This window comes from Dipodomys merriami, unplaced genomic scaffold (genome assembly GCF_024711535.1).
Source record: "Dipodomys merriami isolate MVZ:Mamm:240054 unplaced genomic scaffold, mDipMer1.0.p SCAF_411, whole genome shotgun sequence".
Classification (NCBI taxonomy): domain Eukaryota; kingdom Metazoa; phylum Chordata; class Mammalia; order Rodentia; family Heteromyidae; genus Dipodomys; species Dipodomys merriami.
Genome location: NW_027205727.1, coordinates 380,475 through 393,034, shown reverse-complemented (window position 1 = coordinate 393,034; position 12,560 = coordinate 380,475). Strand labels below are relative to the sequence as shown.

General features: G+C 44.5%; 1 protein-coding gene across 1 annotated transcript in view; it reads left to right on the top strand.

Moving 5' to 3' along the window:
* Positions 1-12,560, top strand: part of LOC138807120 (zinc finger protein 850-like) — a 125,144-nt gene that overhangs the window by 54,321 nt on the left and 58,263 nt on the right. The gene's annotated exons all lie outside the window — the stretch shown is intronic.

Here is a 12,560-nt window from a genome sequence, read left to right as displayed (position 1 = left end):
ATGAGAATCCTTGTTCTAAGCCAGTGAAATCTGTACCACTTATCTCCAATGAACCACCAAAAAGCCAGAAGTGGAGCTGTGGATCAGGCGGCAGAGCACGGGCCATGAGTGAAAAACACTAAAGGACAGCACCCAGGCCCTGAGTTCAAGTCCCAGGATCTGAACACATGAACACACACGAACACACACACACACACAGAGAGAAAAAAATGCAAATTTAGCCTAATGCATGTACACAGGTACAGGTACATGATTAAGTTTCAAAAAGGCAATAACAAAAATGATCACAATTTGGAATGGAAAAAATACCAAGTCCCGTCAATTCAGAGGAGACGAGGAAGGCTTGTGGCATTCTACCCTCAAGGAATTGTGCTTTGGGAAATTTCGGGAGATCCTTCCACCAGGACACCTCCATACTCCTGGAGAGTTAAAGGTGGCAAGTTCCTCAAGAACCAGAAACTCACCTTTCACCCTATCCAAGGCACCTGAAGCTCCAAGAGGATCTCTGCACTCACTCCCCAAGGAATCCACAGGATCTGAGAAAAAAATAGGAATGGGGAAAGCCAAATAGGGAGAGGGGAGCAGGGAGGCCCAGGGGCCCCTGTGCAAATGGTAAAATGCAAAAGGGACTGACCTGAGCAGAAACAACAGGATCAGGTGAGGTGGGGGGGGGGGATGAGGGAGGAGAGCAGAGATGAGGGGGGAACCAGTCCTACAGAAGGCATCACACCCTGGGACACAGGGTTCTCCCCAGAAAGAGAATATTGGGAGGTCAGGGGAGGAGAGAGGGCAACAGAAAGGAGGACTGACTGTAAAGCATGGAAATTTGAAATAAGAGTCCCAGACTGGGGTACCAAGGGCCCTGGGTTCTAATTCTGACTCAATTGAGTGGACACATTTTCATCCTCAATTTGCCCTATCTGGGGAAAAAAAGCGGGGAAAAGTGCAAATGTTCCCCCCTGCCGCCTCTGAGGACTCCGACAGGAGGAGAAGGAGCAAGAAGGGGCAGCAGAAAAGTATTTGGAGAAGAGGGAAAGCATTATTCCATGCTGCACCGGACCGAGGCACTCACCTGCCCAGCCGCTAGAACCAGCACTTTTTCTGAATCCCCCACAGGTGCCACCAAGCTGCCTCTCCTGGTACAAAGCCCACAGCCCCACATTGGGCAGGAAGACCAGGGCCACCAGTACCACTGCTAAAAAAGCCCCTTCAGGGCCCTGCAGCCCTGCTCCGCACTAGCTGTTTTGTGAGCTATCCCTGAAGCCACATTCTGGAATATGAAATACTGGAGTCTTTATTACACAGTTAACAGGCTGCAGGCCGCCCGTTGCTACAAAGGCCCACAGCCCCCCAAATACACAAAACCCAGCTAGCAAACATGCTAAAGAGGAAAGAAATAAAAACAATACCAACAAGGCAATTCAGCTTCCATGGAGATCTGAATTACGATGGCATGATGACCAAAGATGAGACAGGACCCAGCACTGGACTAGGGAGACACATGTGGCAAGACTTAAGCTGCTCCGGGCCTAAAAAGATCGGAGCACGGGCAGATCCACCGGAAATTCCCAGTCCCAGGCACTGGACTGACAGGTTCAATAACCTATCAGCCAAGTGCTCAACCCAGGGATCCGGACACGCCCATCATCTGGCCTAAATAGATGGGCTCAGGGGGCAGATCCACAGGAAATTCCCAGTCCCAGGCAATGGACTGACAGGTTCAATAACCTATCAGCCAAGTGCCCACCCCTGCCTCCAGGGATCCGGGCAGGCCTCTCATCTGGGAGGCTGGTTTTCCTCCCCCAGCATGAAGACTAGATGCCAGACTCTACAATCACCATGTGGCCAATATGGACAGTCAGACCTGACCTCCTTAGTACATCCGCATGTCCACGTGGTGGCAGTGGCAACAACTAGCCAAACCCAAGACAGCAATGGCGCTGTCCCACTCCGACTCTATAGCACTTTCCACTTCTGCCTGCTCATTGGGCATTGGTGCTCATGGTGCATTTTGGTGCAGTTGGAGTGCACTCCAGGATCTGATCCCTGCCTCCTATGCTTCTGTGGTCACTGGAGTCGAGGTCTTTGGGCTTTGCAGATAGTGGCGGAGCCCCGCCTTTGCTCAGCCCCTGGGGTCTGTGGCTCCCCTGAAGGCTTGGGTCACCTTGGCTCCAGTGCACATTCCTGGGGATGACACACAAGAGTTAATGAAATGGGGGGAAGTAGTAGCTCATGCCTGTATGCCTAGCTACTCGGGAGACCGCGATCTGAGGATCAATCTCTGAAGCCAGCCTGGCAGGAAGTCCATGAAAGTGTTATTTCCAATAAGGTCTCAGAAAAAGCCAAAAGCAGGGCAGGGCTGTGGCTCAAGTGGTAGAGCACTAGCCTTAAGCACAATGAGGGTCAGGAACAGGACCCAGGCCCTGGGGTCAACCCACAGGGCTGGCCAATAAAAGTAATCAAACCTCTCCTGTCTTTTCTGCCCTTCCTTGTCAGCCTAGGGCTGCCTTTGTGTGCTCACTCTGCCACAGTGCTGTTGCACCCAGATAGCTTGCTCTTTCTCACCCGCACTGACCGACTCATTCTCCACTCGAAGTTGAATTTTTTTTGCGCAAGGCTGATATTCTACTGTTGAGTCCCACCTCTACTTCTGACTTTTTGGTATAATTGGGTTAAGTGCCCCAGAGATTTTTCTGCCTAGCCTGGCTTCAAGCCTCCATCCTCAGTTCTCAGCCCACTGAGAAGCTAGTATTATAAATGTGAGCCATGGGTACCCAGCAAATTTGACTTTTATTTATTTATTTTTACTATTATTTATGGATGTGGAAACATAAATTGTCATTTTTTATATCTGGTTTATTTCACTTACAATATTTTAAAGATTCATTCATGTAGCATGGGTCCGAATGCCATTCCTTTTTAAGACTGAATAGTATTTCATTGGATGCATAGATCACATTTTGTTTATTCATCCATGGACATTTGGGTTGCTCCTACCTTTCCACTACTGTGAGTGATGCGATGACTAATATTATACTTCTTTTGTATTGGGCACACTGCTGTAACAGAGCAGCCAGAGGAGTGGCTAGAACTCCAGGTGAACTGTGGGGACTCACTAGTACTTTTCCTTCACATTAACAATACACAAGAATCCTTACAGCCTGTGAGGCCCATATGATATGACCGATTTACACCTTTTGCTTTTCTCCTAGTTAGGCTGATCTTGCTGTTTTCCTAATTAAATAAATACCCAAGGTAGGACCTTTGCAAATTTGCTCTGGTCTCCTCTAGAAACTTCTCTAAACCTTTGTGTGGACCTGGATACTTGAAGGCTTCTGCTTATAACCCTAGCTACTCAGGAGGCTGAGATCTGAGGATACTTGTTAAAAGCCAGACTGGGCAGACAAAGCTGACAGACTCCTATCTCCAATAAACTAGCAAAAAACCTCAAAGTGGAGGTTTGGCTCAAGTGGTAGAGGATCTACCTTGCAGGAAAAGCTAAGCAAGGGCATGAGACCTGGAGTTCAAGCCCCCTGGCATGCATGCACACACACACACACACACACACACACACACACACACACACACACACACACACACACACACACGTAAAAATAAACCTTTGTGTAGTTCTCTCCATTTTCTCAGGAACAGGAGCAGAAATTCTACTTCAGCAACCCCTTCCCTTGCCTGCTGACCTAAAATATTCATTCTTCACTAGTTCTTTGATTTCTCTACAGAGCAGGTCTCAGTTTGGGCTTCCCTCTGGAGGATGTCAGCACCTAGGTCACAATCTATTCTATTCCATTCTTATCTCTAGCAGCACCTGCTACTGTTCATTGAGAATAAACTAGAGCTCTTTCTGGACAGAAGAATTTGCAGAAAAGGTCCCCCTCTTCCCTGAGCCAAGCAGCCTAAGTAAAGCTGAGACCTGAAATTTTAGCTCATATACTTCTCCACCTTGGGAAAGTAAACTGACGACCTTCCCCAGCTAGGTACATTGTAGCTATTGTATTCAGTAATTACTGCTTGAGCGTAGCAGTCAAAGTCATCAAAGGAAGGAAATTATTTAGTCTCTCTCCCCTTCACCTCTCTTCAACTAGCTCCCTAGAGGACTCTGAAGGAAATTGGAGTTGAGGTGTGTTTTGTTTTTATCTTCCCGGAGTCATTTTTTAATAAAAGTTGTAAACCAGGCCAGGCTTCCCACAATACTTTAAGAACCCAGCTTTAATCTCATGCCCTTTTATCACTTTTTTTTTTGGGGGGGGGTCTGGTTGTGGGGCCTGGGCGCTGTCCCTCAGCTCTTCAGCTCAAGGCTAGCGCTCTACCACTTGTGCTACAGCGCCACTTCCGGCTTTTTTCTTTTAGCTTATGTGGTGCTGAGGAATCGAACCCAGGGCCTTATGCATGCAAGGCAAGCACTCTACCACTGAGCCACCTTCCCAGCCCCTTTCATCACTTTTGTAATATAGGATGCACCAAACAAGGGAAAGGGCTTTTGGGATTTTATCCTCCTCCCAGAGACAAGACTACTTTCAGTGGAAAAACAGACCTGATCATTGACTGAAAGTAAATGAGAGCTGATACTTTTAGACTGAGCCGTCTTATTGGGGTAGTCATGGACATTAAATGAGATAATATATAATGAAAGGTTGCCTTGCTGTGGTGGCTCACATATGTATTCCTATCTACTCAGGAAGCTGAAGTCTGAGGACTGGGGCTTGACTCAGGGCCTGAGCCCTGTCCTGGAGTTTAAGGCTAATGCTCTACTACTTGAGCCACAGCTTTTTTGAGTAGTTTATTGAAGATAAAAGTCTCATGGAGGGCTGAGAAAGTGACTCAGTGGTAGGGCGCTTGCCTTGCCTGCCTGAGGCCCTGGGTTCGATTCCTCAACACCACATAAGCAAAAAGAAAAAAGCCAGAAGTGGCGCTGTGGCTCAAGTGGTAGAGCGCTAGCCTTGAGCTGAAGAGCTGAGGGACAGCACCCAGGCCCAGAGTTCAGGCCCCACGACCGGACCCAAAAAAAAAAAAAAGTCTCATGGACTTTAGTGCCTGGGCTGGCTTTGAAACAGGATCCTCAAATCTCAGCCTCCTGAGTAGTTGGGATAACAGGTGTGAGCCACCAGCACTTGACTCATAATGACCCCTTTAAAGCCCTCTCACCTGCACTGTTGATCTTGTTATGGTTGCTTCACATATTTGTTTGTTTACTTTGTTGTCACTGTGCTTCCTCAAATAGATGATTGGTTGTGACTTGGGTCAGCACTGTGTCAGCTTCTAGAATATTGTATTTGATGAATGGTAAGTCTCTCCTCCCACTGTCCCCTTGCTACTTCTCTCTTTATTATTTTTTGTGTGGTCCTGTGCCTTGAACTCAAGGTCTGGGTCCTGTCCTTGAAGTTTTATTGCTTAATGCTAGCACTCAACCCCTTGAACCACAGCCCCCCCATTCAGTTTTCTTGGAGGTTAACTGGAGATAAGACTTTCACAGTCAGCCTATGCTGGTGGCTCCCATCTGTAATCCTAGCTACTCAGGAAGCAGAGATCTGAGAATCTGGGTTTAAAGCCAGTCAAAGCAGGAAAGTTTGGGAGATTCTAATCTCCAGTTAATCACAGAAAGAGTCAGATGTGGCAGTGTGGCTCAAGTGATTGAGTGCAATCCTTGATTAAAAGTTTAGGGACAGTGCCCATGCCTAGAGTTTAAGGCCCAAGACTGGCAAAAAATTAAAAGGAAAGCAAACAAGCAAACAAGAAACTCATAGACATTCCTGCCCAGATTTGCTTCGAATAATGATCCTCAGATCTCTGCCCCACAAGTAGCTAGGATTACGAGCATGGGCCACCAATATCCAGGTCCCTTTTTATTTATGTATTTATTTTAAAAACTGTGGTCTGTGTCTTCAACCTTCCTGGTGGGATATAAAATTTCCTACTAGGTGTCCTTACTTTTGCTTTTTTAGGGATCTTCAGTGTTGATGCTATTCATTCTGGGACCTCAAGCTGATGAAGCCAAAGCCTTAGCCAAGGGTTTTGTAAGAAGAATAGATTCACCAGTCTAGAAGTGCTGGTTTATGGGTCAATATTTAAAACACATTTTAGTGTGTGTGTGTGTGTGTGTGTGTGTGTGTGTGCATGTGCAAGTGCTCTGATACTAGGGCTTGTTCTCTTGCTTAGCTTTTCTGCTCAAGTCTGGTGTTTACCACTTAAGCCACACTTCCATTTCTGACTTTTTAAAACTGGTTAATTGTCAGTAAGACTCTCACAGGGTTTTTTGCCCAGGCTGAATTCAAACCATGGTCTTTAGATCTTAGCCTGTTAAGTTGCTTGAATGGCAGGCAGGAACCACCGTTGCCTGGGTTGTTTTTAATATTCTTTAACAAACTCCTCATTCAAAGACTGGGTCTCCAATGAAATGTACAAGTCGTTATGTTGAAAATGAACATTACAACTTTGGTGCAGGCGGGGGGGGCGAGGATTGGGTGGTGGGGGGAGGATGGGAAGGGAAAACAAAGGAGGAGGCTACAATGCTTGATAAGAAATGTACTCATTATCTTACCCATGTAATTGTAACCCATCTGTACAGTATTTTCACAATAAAAATAAAAAAGGGGGGTGGAAAGACTGGGTCTCCATTTTCCCATCTCATCATCACAAACCTTTAGTCCCCATTCTCTTCTCTACCAAGTAAGGATGATTATAATGGTGTGATTTCCAGGCTGGGAACAGACAGATCAGCTTAGCCAAAAGCAAAGCCCAAAAATCATAAGTATGAGACTTCTGGCAAAGAGCCAGGAAAAAGGAGAAGGGATTGGAATGCAAGAGTTTAAGGACAATGTCTGTGAACTATGGAGGAAATGAAGGCTCAGAAGAGGGACATGACCTCTCACAGTCCCAGTGCCCTCTACCCCAGGACTTGGCATGCCTTCAGTGAGTGGGCATTCAACTAACTCCTTGGAGGTCTCCAAGAGGGCAGTGGCATTTATCAGAAGCCCCGAGATCATTCATACTGTGGCAGATGTAAGAGGCAGCAGGCTCAGATTCCATACTGTCTGTCCCTGGCTTATTCCCTTATGTTTGCCCTAGTCATCATAATAGCATTGCAGTAGATTCCTGGGACCAGAGACTGAGTGACTCAGTCAAAATAGGAGGGAGTGACAATCACCACCAATGATAGCAAGGGAGTGAAAAGTCAGGGCAGGAAGCTAGGGAGGTTGGTGGAACTGAAAAAGGGCAAAGAAGAGAGCTATATCCAGGGGCTCATTGCTCACACCTGTTTTTCTCACTACTCAGGAGGCTGAGATCAGAGAATGATGGTTTAAAGTCAACCTGGGGAGAAAAATCCAACAGACTCTTATGTCCAGTTACTCAAAAAAAAAAAAAAAAAAAAACAAAAACTGGAAGTGGAGCTGTGTCTCAAGAGGTAGAGAGCTGTCTTGAGATAAAGTCAAGTGAGGTAGATGCTGGTGGTTCACACCTCTAATCTTAGCTACTCAGGAGGCTGAAATCTGAAGATCATGGTTCAAAGCCAACCTGAGCATGAAAGTTTGTGAGACTTCTTTTTTTGAGTTATTACAGGGGGTAGGAGTGAGTCAGTACCGAGGCTTGAACTCAGGACCTAGGTGTTCCTGAACTCTTTTGCTCAAGGCTAGCACTCTACCACTTGGAGCCATAGCAACACTTCTAGTTTTCAGGTGGTTAATTATAGATAAGAGTCTCATGGAATTTCCTGTTTGGGCTAGCTTTGAACCATGACCCTCATATCTTAGCTCCCTAAGTAGCTAGGATTACAGGCATGAGCTATGAGACACTCATTTCCCTTTAATTACTAAAAAGCTGGAAGTACAGATGTTCCTCAAAAGGTAGCATGCGAGCCTTGAGCATAAACAGCTCAAGATCAGTGCCCAGGCTCTGAATTCAAGCCCCAGGACCTGTATGTATGCATACACACCAAGGGGGTCCACTAACAGCCAGAGTGATGAAGGCCATGAAGAGAACATTCATTCACCTGCCTACCACACTAGGACCTTGCAGAACAATCTAGAACTGTGTAGAGAGTTCTGTCTCCTCCCCGTTTTCTGTTCTCCCTTAGATTTGGATGCTGGCTCTTCCTGTTACTGAAGTCCCCATTCCTAGGCCTGTAGGAGACCCTTCCTCCAGTTCTGTCCCCAGCACCACACCCAAAACACGGCTCCCAGTCAGCCACCCCCTCTATACCCCACAGCCCATGGTCATACTACCGTATCTTCCTCTGTGTGTGTGTGTGTGTGTGTGTGTGTGTGTGTGTGTGTGTGTGTGTGTGTGTGTATGTGTGTGTGTGCTTGTGTGTATATGTATGCACAGGTGCATGTTTGCATGTTCATCCTGGGAAATGAACTTAGGACCTGCACATTGTCCCTCAGCTTTACTATTCAAGGTTATCTCTGTATCTCTTGAGGCACAGCTCTGCTTTCAGCTTTTTGATATCTAATTGGAGATAAGTGTCTTATGGACTTTCCTGCCTTGTCTGGCTGCACACCATGATTCTTGCCTCACTCCTAGTCTCCTGAGTAGCTAAGATTACAGGTGTGAAATACCAGTACGCAGAAAACCTGTTTATCTATCTATCTATCTATCTATCTATATCTATCTATCTATCTATCTATCTATCTATCTATCTATCTATCTATCTATCTATCTATCTATCTATCTATCTATCTATCTATCTATCTATCTATCTTTCTGTCTGTCTGTCTATCTATCTCTATCTATCGCTGGTAATGAGGCTTCAATTCAGAACCTAGTCACTGTCCCTTAGCTTTTTTGATCAAGGCTGGAATTCTGCCACTTGAACCACAGCCCCACTTTGGAATATTTGCTGGTTCTTTGAAGGTAAGTCTAGGGACTTTTCCTACCCAAGTTGTCTTTGAACCAAGATCCTTAGTTCTCCGCCTCCAGAGTCCTTCTTTCTGTGTTATTTTTCCATATCTGTTTGTTACTATTTCTCTGCTTTTGTCCAGAGAAGCTGATCTGAGACCCTTCCCAGATCACGCATGCTGCCATGTGCAGTGTGGCAAAGGAATGGCTTGCAGAATGAAGGAATGAAGTCTGTGTGTCCAGCCTCCATCTAGGGATGTGGCAGGTTTCAGGTTAAGGCACTAAAGGTGACTAAGTTATGATCTCTGCCCAAGGAGCTCATGTTCTTCCCATAATGAGAAAGCCTACAGCTGGACAGAAAGACCTGAGATCTTCGGGGTGGCAGCCCTGAACTCCCTAGGAGAGTTTTGGGAGTCTGTGATGAGAAACAAAGTAGTCACCAGGAAGGAATAGGCCTAGCCCAAAAGGCAGGGAGTAACAGAACACTCCCTTTCCCTCACCCAAAATCTAAGACCACTGGACAATAAATGGTTGGTGTGAACATTGTTCTGCCCTTTGACTGGGCTTGGACAATGTCCCTGCTTCTGTGTGTGTGTGTGTGTGTGTGTGTGTGTGTGTGTGTGTGTGTGTGTGTATGAGTGCATGAGGGTGTACACACACACACACACACATTGTATGAGCATAGAAATATTATTTTATAAGAAATGTACTCATTATCTTGCCCATGTAATTGTAACCCCTCTGTACAGTATTTTCACAATAAAAGAAAAAATATTATTTTAAAAAATCATCTCTAAAAGAACTCACTGATGGCTTACGACTGTAATTCTAGCTATTTGGGAGGCAGAGATCTGAAGATCTCAGTTCAAAGCCAGCCCCAGCAGATATATTTGAGAGATTCTTTTCTCCCATGAACCAGCAAAATCCCAGAAGTGAACATATGGCTCCAGTGGGAAGAGTGCCAGCCTTGAGAAGAAAAGCCAAGTAAGAGTGACAGACTCTGAGTTAAAGCCCCAATGCTAGCAAAAATCAGGCAAATAACTAATTTAAAAAATCAGCTCAGAGCTTTCCTCATCTGTAAAATGGAATGATGAACAAGATAATGGAAGAATGAAGGAAGAGAATCCTGAAGGGCCTCAATTCACCCCATTCCACCCCCAACACCCAGCAAATATACAAAATCACCTGCTCATTACTTAGAGCCAACCAACTAGGCCTTCTTAGCCTTGTTGTTTAGTGCCACCTGCTGGTACAAATGCAAAATGCTGCATGTTTCCATCCTAGGAGACACTCCGGCAAGTGTCTTACCTGCTTCACAGACCTCTGGCCTCATTGGGTCTCACTTTGTCTGTCTGCTACATAAACACAGTAGACTCCTTCTGCTCCATATCCTGCATCTTCCTGGCTTGTGATTTTCAGATTATTTCTTTTCTATTCCTTCTGTTGATCCTGGGGCTTGATCTCAAGCCAGGGTGCTATCCCTTAATATTTATGCTCAAGGCTAGCACTCTACCAATTGAACCACACCTCCACTTCTGGCTTTTTGCTGATTACTTGGAGATAAGAGTTTCGTATGAGCTAGGTGTCAATTGCTCAGGCCTTTAATCCTAGCTACTCAGGAGGCTGATATCTGAGGATGTCAATTCAAAGCCAGCCTGGGCAGGAGAATCTGTTAGTTTCCTATCTCCAATTATTTACAGAAAAATCTAGAAGTGGTGCTGTGGCAAAAGAGTGCTACCTTTGAGCAAAAGAGCTCATGGATAGCTCCCAGATGCTCAGTTCAAGCCATAAGACTAGTAAAAAAAAAAAAAGTTATAGATTTTTCTTTTTGCCTGGGCTGGCTTTGAACCCTGATCCTCAGATCTCAGCCTCCAAAGTAACTAGGATTACACACAAAGGGCCCCTCTTATAAAGTTCTGTCTCCTATTACTGTGACCTGTAGCCATCCTGTATGCAAGCCCCTAGACATCATCTCATCCTGCCTTGAGCAGTTAAGCACGTGGGCTACTGGGCATCACACTGTGGCCCATCACCCCTGGAAGACTTGTACATGAACACTGGACTGAATGGACCTCAGAGATATTTCCTTTTCTTTTTAGTCCCCTTCTTTGTAGAGATCTTCATTTCTTTGGCTTTCAATCCCAAATAATTTAATAATCTTACTGATATCTCTTCTTTCAAAACTGATCACACCTCTTTTGTGTGCCTATTTTTAAGGCCCTGATATGGATCTTGTGTCCTGTTGTGGCTTCTCCTGACCTGAGCTTACTCAGGAGGACTAATGCTTGTGCAAAAGATATGATAAGTTTACAGGTTTATGAAGGAGTATGGACGGATTCAATGACTGGATGGGTTTGTATTGATTTATATAGAACACTAATTTAATATTTCATATTAATGAAATACAATCTTACTGATTACCCCCAAAGCATTATATGTGTACTTATATACATATATGTGTCTATATGTTTGTCTTTGAAAGAATGGCAGTGTTTATTTTAGAACTATTATCATACACAAACTAAATTGGTATAGTTGATATTTCCAATGAAGAAAGCAGATATTTTTTGCCTCCAATCATCAATATTTATTGAGCATTTACAGTGTACTGAACACAGTAGAACATACAGAAAATATTGTCCCTGCTCTGGAGGATCTTACATTCTGAAAGAAAAAATATATCTTTTTTTTCTCGGTCGTGGGGCCTGAACTCTGGGCCTGGGAGCTGTCCCTCAGCTCTTCAGCTTGAGGCGAGCACTTTACCACTTGAACACAGCACCATTTCTGACTTTTTCTGTGTATGTGGTGCTGAGGAATAGAAACTAGGGCCTCGTGCATGCAAGGCAAGCACTCTATCACTGAGCCACCTTCTCAGCCCCACTTGTCTTTTAAAATGGCACTTTTATTTGGTGTCTTCTGTAACTTTCTGAGGAAATATTCTGTAGGGTGAGATTTGATATAACTCAGACCCATCATTACTTAGAGAAGATTTAAAGACAAACAATGGCAGAGCATTCAGGATAGAGTTTGTAGGAGATACACAATCTCATTAAGTAAGGTGAGATGTGCTGCAGTAGAGGATGGTTAATAGTTTGTGGGATGCAAGCAAGGAAAGCAAGGGATCTTAGACAGTGAGTAGACCAGAAAAGTCATGTGACCTTTAACGAAGTACATGGCCACCAAGGAGGAATGGTTAGTGACAAGACAGAAGGCTAAAAAAAAAAAAAAAAAAAAAAAAAAACGGTAATCCTGCGGGCCTGGCAAATGCAATTACCAAAATCGAAGGCAAGCTGAATCAAAACATTCTCAAAAACCAAAACTGATTTAGATGCACAGAATTTTCAGTTAATACTAACCAAGGTGAGTCAAAAACGTTGTGGCTTCCTAAGTTAGAAAATGCTATATATCAAAATTTTAACTGGAACATTATTTTTCAAATCAATTTTCCCCTCCCCAAGGAAAAACTTGGGTTTGTAGGAGGTAGTTGGTAGATAGATTAGTATTTTTGTTATTGTGATAAATTTTGCACTTTAAACTTGGTAAAAGCCCATTAGCTGCCAAAAGGGAGTAATGAACTAAGTTATAATAATGTACAATTTCTTTTGAGGCATATCAAAACCAAAAGAATAATTTACATGAAAAGTTGTAGAGAAAACGGTAATAATGATTACCAAACAGTTCGTTTTCACTGCATCTTTACTTTTACA